Source organism: Triticum dicoccoides, chromosome 4B (genome assembly GCF_002162155.2).
Source record: "Triticum dicoccoides isolate Atlit2015 ecotype Zavitan chromosome 4B, WEW_v2.0, whole genome shotgun sequence".
In the NCBI taxonomy this organism is placed as follows: Eukaryota; Viridiplantae; Streptophyta; class Magnoliopsida; order Poales; family Poaceae; genus Triticum; species Triticum dicoccoides.
The window spans coordinates 46091457-46104886 of NC_041387.1; the positions used below are offsets into that span (position 1 = coordinate 46091457).

General features: G+C 48.7%; 1 pseudogene; it reads left to right on the forward strand.

Annotated features, from left to right (window-relative positions):
• Positions 1 to 364: 364 nt before the first annotated feature.
• On the forward strand, positions 365 to 11008 carry LOC119292488 (annotated as a pseudogene).
• The last annotated feature ends 2422 nt before the right edge of the window (positions 11009 to 13430 follow it).

Sequence of the window (13430 nt, forward strand, 5' to 3'; positions counted from 1 at the left end):
AGTCCCAGGCCAATCACAGCTCGCCAATTGGCTGCCAAGTGGCTGGGCCGGTCAGCGCGTGGATTTTCTCACGAAACCCCCTGCCGTTTCGCTGAATCAACCCGCAGTCAACCAAGCGGAAGATTCCCAGAAGAAAAAGAGAGAAAAGCGAAGGGCAAAGGGCAGATGGCACCGTATCGTGTACCTCCTTGTCCGAGCCCGCCCGTCGTGCTGCGCGCTGCCCTGATCCCGTACTGTACCCCAGCCAGCCGCCACGGTATATGATACCCGGCTCGACCCCCGTCGCATTATCCTTTGTGTAGCCCCTTCCAACTGAAGATTTGTCGGCACGCACACGCAATTGACCAGACCCAACTGAACAAGAATGGACGCCACCCGCGCCCTCCTCCTGCCCCGGACCGACGATGCCGTGCCCGGCGTCGTGGACTTCTGAGGCGGCCCGCCCCGCGCGCCTCCACTGTTGGGGAACGTAGCAGAAATTCAAAATTTTCCTACGTGTCACCAAGATCTATCTATGGAGAAACCAGCAACGAGGGGAAGGAGAGTGCATCTACATACCCTTGTAGATCGCTAAGCGGAAGCGTTCAAGAGAACGGGGTTGAAGGAGTCATACTCATCGTGATCCAAATCACCGAAGATCCTAGTGCCGAACGGACGGCACCTCCGCGTTCAACACACGTACATCCCGGTGACGTCTCCCACGCCTTGATCCAGCAAGGAGAGAGGGAGAGGTTGAGGAAGACTCCATCCAGCAGCAGCACAACAGCGTGGTGGTGATGGAGGAGCGTGGTAGTCCAGCAGGGCTTCGCCAAGCACCGCGGGAGAGGAGGAGTAAGAGAGGTAGGGCTGCGCCAAGAGGGAGAGGTTCTCATGTATTGGGCAGCCCCCTAGGCCTCAAGTATTTATAGGGGGAGGGGAGGGGGCTGCGCTCCCTCTAGGGTTCCCTCCCCAAGGGTGGCGGCAGCCCCCAGATGCCATCTGGGTGGCGGCCAGAGGGGGAGAGAGGGGAGGCGCGCCTGGGGTGGGCCTTAGGGCCCATCTGCCCTAGGGTTTGCCCCCTCCCACTCTCCCTTGCGCCTTGGGCCCTTGTGGGGGGCGCACCAGCCCACCTGGGGCTGGTTCCCTCCCACACTTGGCCCATGCAGCCCTCCGGGGTTGGTGGCCCCACTTGGTGGACCCCCGGGACCCTCCCGGTGGTCCCGGTACGTTACCGGAAAAACCCGAAACCTTTCCGGTGACCAAAACAGGACTTCCCATATATAAATCTTTACCTCCGGACCATTCCGGAACTCCTCGTGACGTTCGGGATCTCATCCGGGACTCCGAACAACATTCGGTAACCACATACAAACTTCCTTTATAACCCTAGCATCATCGAACCTTAAGTGTGTAGACCCTACGGGTTCGGGAACCATGCAGACATGACCGAGACGTTCTCCGGTCAATAACCAACAGCGGGATCTGGATACCCATGTTGGCTCCCACATGTTCCACGATGATCTCATCGGATGAACCACGATGTCAAGGACTCAATCGATCCCGTATACAATTCCCTTTGTCTAGCGGTATTGTACTTGCCCGAGATTCGATCGTCGGTATCTCGATACCTTGTTCAATCTCGTTACCGGCAAGTCTCTTTACTCGTTCCGTAACACATCATCCCATGATCAACCCCTTGGTCACATTGTGCACATTATGATGATGTCCTACCGAGTGGGCCCAGAGATACCTCCCCGTTTACACGGAGTGACAAATCCCAGTCTCGATTCGTGCCAACCCAACAGACACTTTCGGAGATACTTGTAGTGCACCTTTATAGCCACCCAATTACGTTGTGACGTTTGGTACACCCAAAGCATTCCTACGGTATCCGTGAGTTGCACAATCTCATGGTCTAAGGAAATGATACTTGACATTAGAAAAGCTTTAGCATACGAACTACGATCTTTGTGCTAGGCTTAGGATTGGGTCTTGTCCATCACATCATTCTTCTAATGATGTGATCCCGTTATCAATGACATCCAATGTCCATGGTCAGGAAACCATGACCATCTGTTGATCAACGAGCTAGTCAATTAGAGGCTTACTAGGGACATGGTGTTGTCTACGTACCCACACATGTATCTGAGTTTCCTATCAATACAATTATAGCATGGATAATAAATGATTATCTTGAACAATGAATAATAATAACCAATTTATTATTGCCTCTAGGGCATATTTCCAACAGTCTCCCACTTGCACTAGAGTCAATAATCTAGTTCACATCGCTATGTGATTAACACTGATAGGTCACATCGCCATGTGACCAACATCCAAAGAGTTTACTAGTGTCACTAAACTAGTTCACATCACCATGTGATTAAGACTCAATGAGTTCTGGGGTTTTGATCATGTTTTGCTTGTGAGAGAGGTTTTAGTCAACGGATCTGCAACATTCAGATCCGTATGTAGTTCACAAATCTCTAGGTCATATTGTAAATGCTGCTTCCACGCTCCACTTGGAGCTATTCCAAATGGTCGCTCCACTATACGTATCCGGTTTGCTACTCAGAGTCACTCGGATAGGTGTTAAAGCTTGCATCGACGTAACCCTTTACGCCGAACTCTTTATCACCTCCATAATCGAGAAACATGTCCTTATTTACTCCAAGGACAATTTTGACCGCTGTCCAATGATCCATTCCTGGATCATTCTTGTACCCCTTGACTAACTCATGGCAAGGCACACTTCCAATGTGGTACACAGCATAGCATACTATAGAGCCTACGTCTGAAGCATAGGGGACGACATTCGTCATTTCTCTCTCTTCTGCCGTGGTCGAGCTTTAACTCTTAACTTCATACCTTACAACTCAGGCAAGAACTCCTTCTTTGACTGATCCATCTTGAACACCTTCAAGATCATGTCAAGGTATGTGCTCATTTGAAAGTACCATTAAGCGTTTTGATCTATACTTATAGATCTTGATGCTCAATGTTCAAGCAGCTTAATCCAGGTTTTCTATTGAAAAAACACTTTTCAAATAACCCTATATGCTTTACAGAAAATTCTACATCATTTCTGATCATCAATATGTCAACAACATATACTCATCAGAAATTCTATAGTGCTCCCACTCACTTCTTTGGAAATACAAGTTTCTCATAAACTTTGTATAAACCTAAAATCTTTGATCATCTTATCAAAGTGCACATTCCAACTCCGAGATGCTTACTCCAGTCCATGGAAGGATCCCTGGAGCTAGCATACCTTTTAGCATCCTTAGGATCGACAAAACCTTTCTGATTGTATCACATACAACCTTTCCTTACAAAACTGGTAAGGAAACTCATTTTGACATCCATCTGCCAGATTTCATAAATGCAGCTAATGCTAACATGATTCCGACGGACTTAAGCATCACTACAGATGAGAAAATCTCATCGTAGTCAACTCCTTGAACTTGTGAAAAACTCTTCGCCACAAGTCGAGCTTCATAGACGGTGACATTACCGTCCACGTCTGTCTTCTTCTTAAAGATCCATTTGTCTCAATGGCTTGCCGATCATCGGGCAAGTCCACCAAAGTCCATGCTTTGTTTTGATACATGGATCCTATCTCGGATTTCATGGCTTCTAACCATTTGTCGGAGTATGGGCCCACCATCGCTTCTCCATAGCTCGTAGGTTCATTGTTCTCTAGCAACATGACCTTTAAGACAGGATTACTGTGCCACTCTGAAGTGGTACGCATCCTTGTCACCCTACGAGGTACGGTAGTGACTTGATCCAAAACTTCATGATCACTATCATAAGCTTCTACTTCAATTGGTGTAGGTGCCACAGGAACAACTTCCTATGCCCTGCTACACACTGGTTGAAGTGACGGTTCAATAACCTCATCAAGTCTCCACCATCCTCCCACTCAATTCTTCGAGACAAACTTTTCCTCGAGAAAGGACCCAATTCAAGAAACAATCCCTATTGCTTTCGGATCTGAATTAGGAGGTATACCCAACTGTTTTGGGTGTCCTATGAAGATGCATTTTATCCGCTTTGGGTTCGAGCTTATCAACCTGAAAGTTTTTCACATAAGCGTCGCAGCCCCAAACTTTTAAGAAACGACAACTTAGGTTTCTCCAAACGGTGTCGTCTCAACGGAATTACGTGGTACCCTATTAAATTGAGTGCGGTTGTCTCTAATGCCTAAACCATGAAAGATAGTGGTAATTCGATAAGAGACATCAAGGTACGCACCATATCCAATAGGGTGCTACTATGATGTTCGGACACACCATCACACTATGGTGTTCCAGGCGGGATTAATTGTGAAACAATTTCCACAATGTCTTAATTGTGTGCCAAAACTCGTAACTCAGATATTCATCTCTATGATCATATCATAGACATTCTATCCTCTTGTCACGAAGATCTTAAACTTCACTCTGAAATTACTTGAACCATTCAATAATTCAGACTTGTGTTTCATCAAGTAAATATACTCAACATCTACTCGAATCATCTGTGAAGTAAGAACATAACGATATTCACTGCATGCCTCAACACTCATTGGACTGCACACATCAAAATGTGTTATTTCCAACAAGTTGCTATCTAGTTCTATCTTACTGAAACCGAGGCTTTTCAGTCATCTTGTCCATGTGGTATGATTTGCATATCTCAAGTGATTCAAAATCAAGTGAGTCTAAATGATCCATCTACATGGAGTTTCTTCATGCGTATGCACCAATAGACATGGTTCGCATGTCTCAAACTTTTCAAAAATGAGTGAGTCCAAAGATCCATCAACATGGAGCTTCTTCATGCGTTTTATACCAATATGACTTACATGGCAGTGCCACAAGTAAGTGGTACTATCATTACTATCTTATAATTTTTGGCATGAAAATGTGTATCACTACGATCGAGATTCAATAAACCATTCCTTTAGGTGCAAGACCATTGAAGGTATTATTCAAATAAATAGAGTAACCATTATTCTCCTTAAATGAATAACCGTATTGTGATAGACATATTCCAATCATGTCTATGCTCAACGCAAACACCAAATGACAATTATTCAGGTTTAATACTAATCTTGATGGTAGAGGGAGCGTGCGATGTTTGATCACATCAAACTTGGAAACACTTCCAACACATATCGTCAGCTCACCTTTAGCTAGTCTCCGTTTATTCCGTAGCTCTTTTATTTCGAGTTACTAACACTTAGCAACCGAACCGGTATCTAATACCCTGGTGCTACTAGGAGTACTAGTAAAGTACACATTAACATAATGTATATCCAATATACTTCTATCGACCTTGCCAGCCTTCTCATCTACCAAGTATCTAGGGTAATTCCGCTCTAGTGACTATTCCCCTTATCACAGAAGCACTTAGTCTCGGGTTTGGGTTCAACCTTGGGTTTCTTCACTAGAGCAGCAGCTGATTTGCCGTTTCATGAAGTATCCCTTCTTGCCCTTGCCCTTCTTGAAACTGGTGGTTTCACCAACCATCAACAATTGATGCTCCTTCTTGATTTCTACTTTCGCGGTGTCAAACATCGTGAATACCTCAAGGATCATCATATCTATCCCTGATATGTTATAGTTCATCACAAAGCTCTAGCAGCTTGGTGGCAATGACTTTGGAGAACCATCACTATCTCATCTGGAAGATTAACTCCCACTCGATTCAAGTGATTGTTGCACTCAGACAATCTGAGCACAAGCTCAACGATTGAGCTTTTCTCCCTTAGTTTGCAGGCTAAGAAAATCGTCGGAGGTCTTATACCTCTTGACGTGGGCGCGAGCCTGAAATCCCAATTTCAGCCCTCAAAACATCTCATATGTTCCGCGACGTTTCGAAAACGTCTTTGGTGCCTCAACTCTAAACCGTTTAACTGAACCATCACGTAGTTATCAAAACGTGTATGTCCGATGTTTGCAACATCCACAAACGACGTTTGGGGTTCAGCACACTGAGCGGTGCATTAAGGACATAAGCTTTCTACTGTCCGCATAATTGCTGCTGTCAACTTTCAACTATATTTGCTCTAGGAACATATCTAAACAGTGGAACTAAAGCGCGAGCTTACGACATAATTTGCAAAGATCATTTGACTATGTTCAGGATAATTAGTTCATCTTATGAACTCCCACTCAGATAGACATCCCTCTAGTCATCTAAGTGATTACATGATCCGAGTCAACTAGGCCGTGTCCGATCATCACGTGAGACGGACTCGTCATCATCGGTGAACATCTTCATGTTGATCGTATCTACTATACGACTCATGCTCGACCTTTCGGTCTCTGTGTTCCGAGGCCATGTGTGTACATGCTAGGCTCGTCAAGTTAACCCTAAGTGTTTCGCGTGTGTAAATATGTCTTACACCCGTTGTATGTGAACGTAAGAATCCATCACACCCGATCATCACGTGGTGCTTAGAAGCGACGAACTTTAGCAACGGTGCACAGTTAGGGGAGAACACTTCTTGAAATTGTTGTAAGGGATCATCTTATTTACTACCGTCGTTCTAAGTAAACAAGATGCATAAACATAATAAACATCACATGCAATTATATAGTAGTGACATGATATGGCCAATATCATATAGCTCCATTGATCTCCATCTTCGGGGCTCCATGATCATCATCGTCACCGGCATGACACCATGATCTCCATCATCATGATCTCCATCATCGTGTCTCCGTGAAGTTGTCTCGCCAACTTATTACTTCTACTACTATGGCTACCGGTTAGCAATAAAGTAAAGTAATTACATGGCGTTGTTCAATGACACGCAGGTCATACAATAAATAAAGACAACTCCTATGGCTCCTGCCGGTTGTCATACTCATCGACATGCAAGTCGTGATTCCTATTACAAGAACATGATCAATCTCATACATCACATATCATTCATCACATTCTTTTTGGCCATATCACATCACATAGCATACCCTGCAAAAACAAGTTAGACGTCCTGTAATTGTTGTTTGCATGTTTTACATGGCTGCTATGGGTTTCTAGCAAGAACGTATCTTACCTACGCAAAACCACAACGTGATATGCCAATTGCTATTTACCCTTCATAAGGACCCTTTTCATTGAATCCGTTCCGACTAAAGTGGGAGAGACTGGCACCCGCTAGCCACCTTATGCACCAAGTGCATGTCAGTCGGTGGAACCTGTCTCACGTAAGAGTACGTGTAAGGTCGGTCCGGGCCGCTTCATCCCACAATACCGTCGAAACAAGATTGGACTAGTAACGGTAAGCATATTGAACAACATCAACGCCCACAACTACTTTGTGTTCTACTCGTGCAAAGAATCTACGCAATAAACATGGCTCTGATACCACTGTTGGGGAACGTAGCAGAAATTCAAAATTTTCCTACGTGTCACCAAGATCTATCTATGGAGAAACCAGCAACGAGGGGAAGGAGAGTGCATCTACATACCCTTGTAGATCGCTAAGCGGAAGCGTTCAAGAGAACGGGGTTGAAGGAGTCATACTCATCGTGATCCAAATCACCGAAGATCCTAGTGCCGAACGGACGGCACCTCCGCGTTCAACACACGTACATCCCGGTGACGTCTCCCATGCCTTGATCCAGCAAGGAGAGAGGGAGAGGTTGAGGAAGACTCCATCCAGCAGCAGCACAACAGCGTGGTGGTGATGGAGGAGCGTGGTAGTCCAGCAGGGCTTCGCCAAGCACCGCGGGAGAGGAGGAGTAAGAGAGGTAGGGCTGCGCCAAGAGGGAGAGGTTCTCATGTATTGGGCAGCCCCCTAGGCCTCAAGTATTTATAGGGGGAGGGGAGGGGGCTGCGCTCCCTCTAGGGTTCCCTCCCCAAGGGTGGCGGCAGCCCCCAGATGCCATCTGGGTGGCGGCCAGAGGGGGAGAGAGGGGAGGCGCGCCTGGGGTGGGCCTTAGGGCCCATCTGCCCTAGGGTTTGCCCCCTCCCACTCTCCCTTGCGCCTTGGGCCCCTTCTGGGGGGTGCACCAGCCCACCTGGGGCTGGTTCCCTCCCACACTTGGCCCATGCAGCCCTCCGGGGTTGGTGGCCCCACTTGGTGGACCCCCGGGACCCTCCCGGTGGTCCCGGTACGTTACCGGAAGAATCCGAAACCTTTCCGGTGACCAAAACAGGACTTCCCATATATAAATCTTTACCTCCGGACCATTCCGGAACTCCTCGTGACGTCCGGGATCTCATCCGGGACTCCGAACAACATTTGGTAACCACATACAAACTTCCTTTATAACCCTAGCGTCATCGAACCTTAAGTGTGTAGACCCTACGGGTTCGGGAACCATGCAGACATGACCGAGACGTTCTCCAGTCAATAACCAACAGCGGGATCTGGATACCCATGTTGGCTCCCACATGTTCCATGATGATCTTATCGGATGAACCACGATGTCAAGGACTCAATCGATCCCATATACAATTCCCTTTGTCTAGCGGTATTGTACTTGCCCGAGATTCGATCGTCGGTATCTCGATACCTTGTTCAATCTCGTTATCGGCAAGTCTCTTTACTCGTTCTGTAACACATCATCCCGTGATCAACCCCTTGGTCACATTGTGCACATATGATGATGTCCTACCGAGTGGGCCCAGAGATACCTCTCCGTTTACACGGAGTGACAAATCCCAGTCTCGATTCGTGCCAACCCAACAGACACTTTCGGAGATACCTGTAGTGCACCTTTATAGCCACCAGTTACGTTGTGACGTTTGGTACACCCAAAGCATTCCTACGGTATCCGTGAGTTGCACAATCTCATGGTCTAAGGAAATGATACTTGACATTAGAAAAGCTTTAGCATACGAACTACGATCTTTGTGCTAGGCTTAGGATTGGGTCTTGTCCATCACATCATTCTTCTAATGATGTGATCCCGTTATCAACGACATCCAATGTCCATAGTCAGGAAACCGTGACCATCTGTTGATCAACGAGCTAGTCAATTAGAGGCTTACTAGGGACATGGTGTTGTCTATGTACCCACACATGTATCTGAGTTTCCTATCAATACAATTATAGCATGGATAATAAACGATTATCATGAACAAGGAATAATAATAACCAATTTATTATTGCCTCTAGGGCATATTTCCAACATCCACCGGCCGATGGTCCGGCGCCATGTTCGTCCTCGGTACGTCCGGCCCCCGATCCAGTACATGGATGATTATCAATCGAGGGGTGGCCTTAATTTGGGTCTTTTCTGTGTCGTTTGGAATTGAAGGGTGTGGAGATCGCGGAGCGGTTCGCGTACCACAGGGTGTCGGCCAACTTCATCAGCTACCTGACGGGCCCGCTGGGGGAGTCCACCGCCGGCGCCGCCGCGGCGATGAACGCGTGGAGCGGCGTCGCCATGATGCTGCCGCTGCTGGTCGCCTGCATCACCGACGCCTGGCTCAGGCGGTTCCGCACCATCGTGCTCGCCTCCGTCCTCTTCGTCGTGGTCAGCCCACTTTTCCCCTCCCGTAAAAATACCCCTTTTGACATAAAAAGTGCTCCGTGAACGAACCCCTTTCTGTCCGCCCTCCCCCAATCAAGCCTGCGCACTTCCACTGACAGAGAAGTGCGTCCGACTGACCACTGACAGCTGGGTTGCCATTCCAGAGCATGGGCATGCTGACCTTGTCCTCGGGGCTCCCGGTGTTCCACTCGGACGGGTGCACTAGCTTCACCTCGCTCTCGGGCGCGTGCTCGTCGTCGCCGGTGCAGGTGACCATCTTCTACGTCTCGCTCTACCTGGTGGCGCTGGCGGAGGTCGAGCACAAGCCGTGCGCGCAGGCGTTCGGCGACGACCAGTTCGACCAGCACCACCCCGAGGAGTCCGTCTCCCGGAGCTCCTTCTTCAACTGGTGGTACTTCGGCATGTGCTCCGGCACCGCCGCCACCACCATGGCCTCCAGCTACATCCAGGACAACATCGGCTGGGGCCTCGGCTTCGGCATCCCCTGCCTCGTCATGGTCTTCGCGCTCGCCATGTTCCTGCTCGGCACCCACCGGTATCGCTACTACACCTCCACCCAGTCCAGCCCCTTCGCCCGCCTCGCCAGGGCCTTCGTCACGCTCCTCAAAGGCTCCAAGTCCAGCCAATGCGCCAAGTATGATCACTCATCATCCATCATTTCTCGTTTGAAATCTGCAATTTGGCCATGAGAATTCTGAATGTATGATCTTGTCAGGCTTACATACAGTGCTAACTTTGAATGTGGTTGATCTGTTGTTTAGACAAGCAGTACTCTCGTGGGCGAGGATGGTGAGTTCAACGCGGAGCACCGGGAGGAAGTTCGGGGCCTGCTGCGGCTGTTCCCCATCTGGGCGACGTGCATCATCTATGTCGTCATCTTCTCCCAGTCGTCGACCTTCTTCACGAAGCAGGCGGCGACGCTGGACCGGCGGATCGGCGCCACCTTCCGCGTGCCGCCGGCGGCGCTGCAGACGTTCATCAGCCTGACCATCATCACCTTCATCCCAGTCTACGACCGGCTCTTCGTGCCGGCGGCGCGGCGGTTCACGCGCCTGTCCTCGGGCATCACCATGCTGTAGAGGATCGGCACCGGGCTGGTCCTCGCCCTGGTGGCCATGGTGGTGGCGGCGCTGGTGGAGGCGAGGCGGTTGGGCGTGGCGAGGGAGGCCGGCCTCGTGGACGACCCCAAGGCGGCGCTGCCGATGAGCCTGTGGTGGATGGTGCCGCAGTACGTGCTGTTCGGGCTGTCGGACGTGTTCGCCATGATCGGGCTGCAGGAGTTCTTCTACGACCAGGTCCCCGACGCGCTGCGCAGCCTGGGGCTGGCCTTCTTCCTCAGCATCTTCGGGGTGGGCCACTTCCTGAGCAGCTTCCTCATCTCCGCCATCGACGGCGCCACCAAGAAGGGCGGCGCCAGCTGGTTCTCCAACAACCTCAACCGCGCGCACCTCGACTACTTCTACTGGCTGCTCGCCGGGTTGATTCAGCGAAACGCAGGGGGTTTTGTGAGAAAATCCGTGCGCTGACCGGCCCAGCCACTTGGCAGCCAATTGGCGAGCTGCGATTGGCCTGGGACTAAAACATCACATTGGGTGCAAGTTGAGGTATGGTTTGGTTTAGTTTTGCAACTTTGAGACTAAATCATCACATTGTGTGCAAGTTAGGATACCTGGGTGCTATTACCTCGCAAAATAACTCAATTTTTTGTACTATAATGTAGCAGCGCAAAAGTGTGTGGGACAGTCCACTAGTTTTCGGAAAGCCTGACCACTTGATGAAACGTGTCACAAATTTTCCTCGCGCTTTTTCAGGACCACTTGCATCATGTCCCGAAAAGGATACACGGAGACGTACTAAAGCCCGGAGGTGGAATAAACCGGAAAAGTTCGTCCATCACGGACCTACCCTACGCCTAACATTGTGTGTAAGTGTAACACCTCGTGGTAGTGTGGTACGGCTTAGCTCCCATGGACCAAGTGTGAGAGCATGCGTTGGTACTCGGAAGCTAGGTCAAGAGGAGTTGCACCCAACATCATTCGGCAACGCGGTGCTACCCTGCCGACCTCGAGACAAAATGCCACTGCATCTCCTTTTCAGTTCTTTTATTAGGAAAAAGAACTTCGGAATGTGATTTGGGGAACACAGTTTCCGTCTGGTCTGCGGGGATCCATGAACCACGTGCAAGTTGCTGTTGGGAACCTGGTTTTCCTATCCAAATACAACAGCCGGTGGAAACATCCATCTGCTCCGAAGACAACATAATTTTGTTTTTTAGTTCTTTTTGTAAAAAAGAAGCACCATAGAATTATCCACGAATTGAAGAAGACGCCCGCTTATTTCATTGTGGCTGGATTATAGCAGTACATGCACTTCGCTTTGTGTAAACAAGATGATACGCTGCGTGTTGCCGCGGGAATCGATTGCAATATATTCAATGAGATTTGCTTGTATGAAACATGAATATTCGGGTTAATAATATATGGACAAAATTAAAAATAATTATTAAATATTGAATTTAAGATATATTTTTATTTGTTAATAATTTGCGGATTAATATTTCACTAAGGGGGACATAGAGTCAGAGTAAGTAAAACTGCTAATTCTAATAATTGATTTTTTTTCCATGCATGCATACATGTTCATTTGAATCCTTGATGATGTGGCATGTGTCCATGTTGAGATAAATAGAAGTACCGGGATAAACTATTTTGATATACTAGATAAAAAATGACGTACAAACATCTTGTAAATATAAAAAATGGATAAAGATTCCAAAGCAACTCTAGCAAAGTCGTCATGTGTCGCAATCGTCAAAATTGATGGACCTAGCTCCAAAAATGACCTTGTAGCCTCCAAGTATGGAGGCTATGGAGGCATTTGTTGGGGTTCGCTCTAAACACAACCGCCGGCACAAGAGGGACACTTCATCTTCTTCCTCCTTGCACCATAACCAGGTTTTGAAGCAGCGTGTGACCTATACATGCAGCACCGCGCACAAATAATGACCGATGATAGGGGACGTGCCCACTAACTACCTGCCATTAATGGCGCGGCTGCCCCCTCAGATTCCATTGGCGGTTCGTAGGATGGACACCATGCGGCATTGTATCCTCACCGTGGCGAGGCGTCCACACCATCAAAACAATAGTCTTTGCCTCCCCCTCGACAATGTCACTGCGCCGGAATGCAACTTTTGGTTGAACGTGCTAGCGGACGGGGATCTTTCGACCTGATATGCACACAAACACAACAAACTCCCCCCGTGCCGAGCTGCAACAACCGGTGCATCCTCCTCCCGCAGAAGGCATGGCCTGGCAGCTCCCGCGGTAGATCTGGCGCTTCCCGTGGCGCCGCCGACTCTTGTCATGGTGAGCGGCGTGGATCTAGCGCCTTGGGCGCCATCATCTCCGTCAATGACGTTGGCCCCATCGTCATATTCGTCCCCGTCCTCGTCGAGGCTCAACCGGAGCCCGAGCCAAGGACCCACTCCGAGTATTGTTGCGGCTCTCCAAGCTCGAAGTGGGCGCGCGCCGTTGCAAGTAGGAGCGCATCTGCGGGCACTTTGGTCCCACAAACGGCAACGATGAGGAGCATGAGCTTGCGGTCGTCGCTCCGACCCCTACGCCTACCTCGATGACCTGTCGAATTCGGACGAGGTGTAGGAGGAGGACGATGACTAGACGATGCCGACATCAAACTATCTAGGTAGTAGTAGCTAGCAATGTCGAACAACGACTGCATATTTTGAAAATGCTGCTTAACGGCATTTCAAGTTGCAAAGTATATGTAATGTGGCAGATTTTGGCCACTGGTGTAGTTGGTAGTTAAGCTATCGTGTTGATACACATGTTTGGTTACATTAAATGTTGTTTAAATTGCCCCTACAAATTTGAGTAAATAAAATAGAAACAAAAGAAGTTATGGAGACGGGTGATTGGTGATTTCATG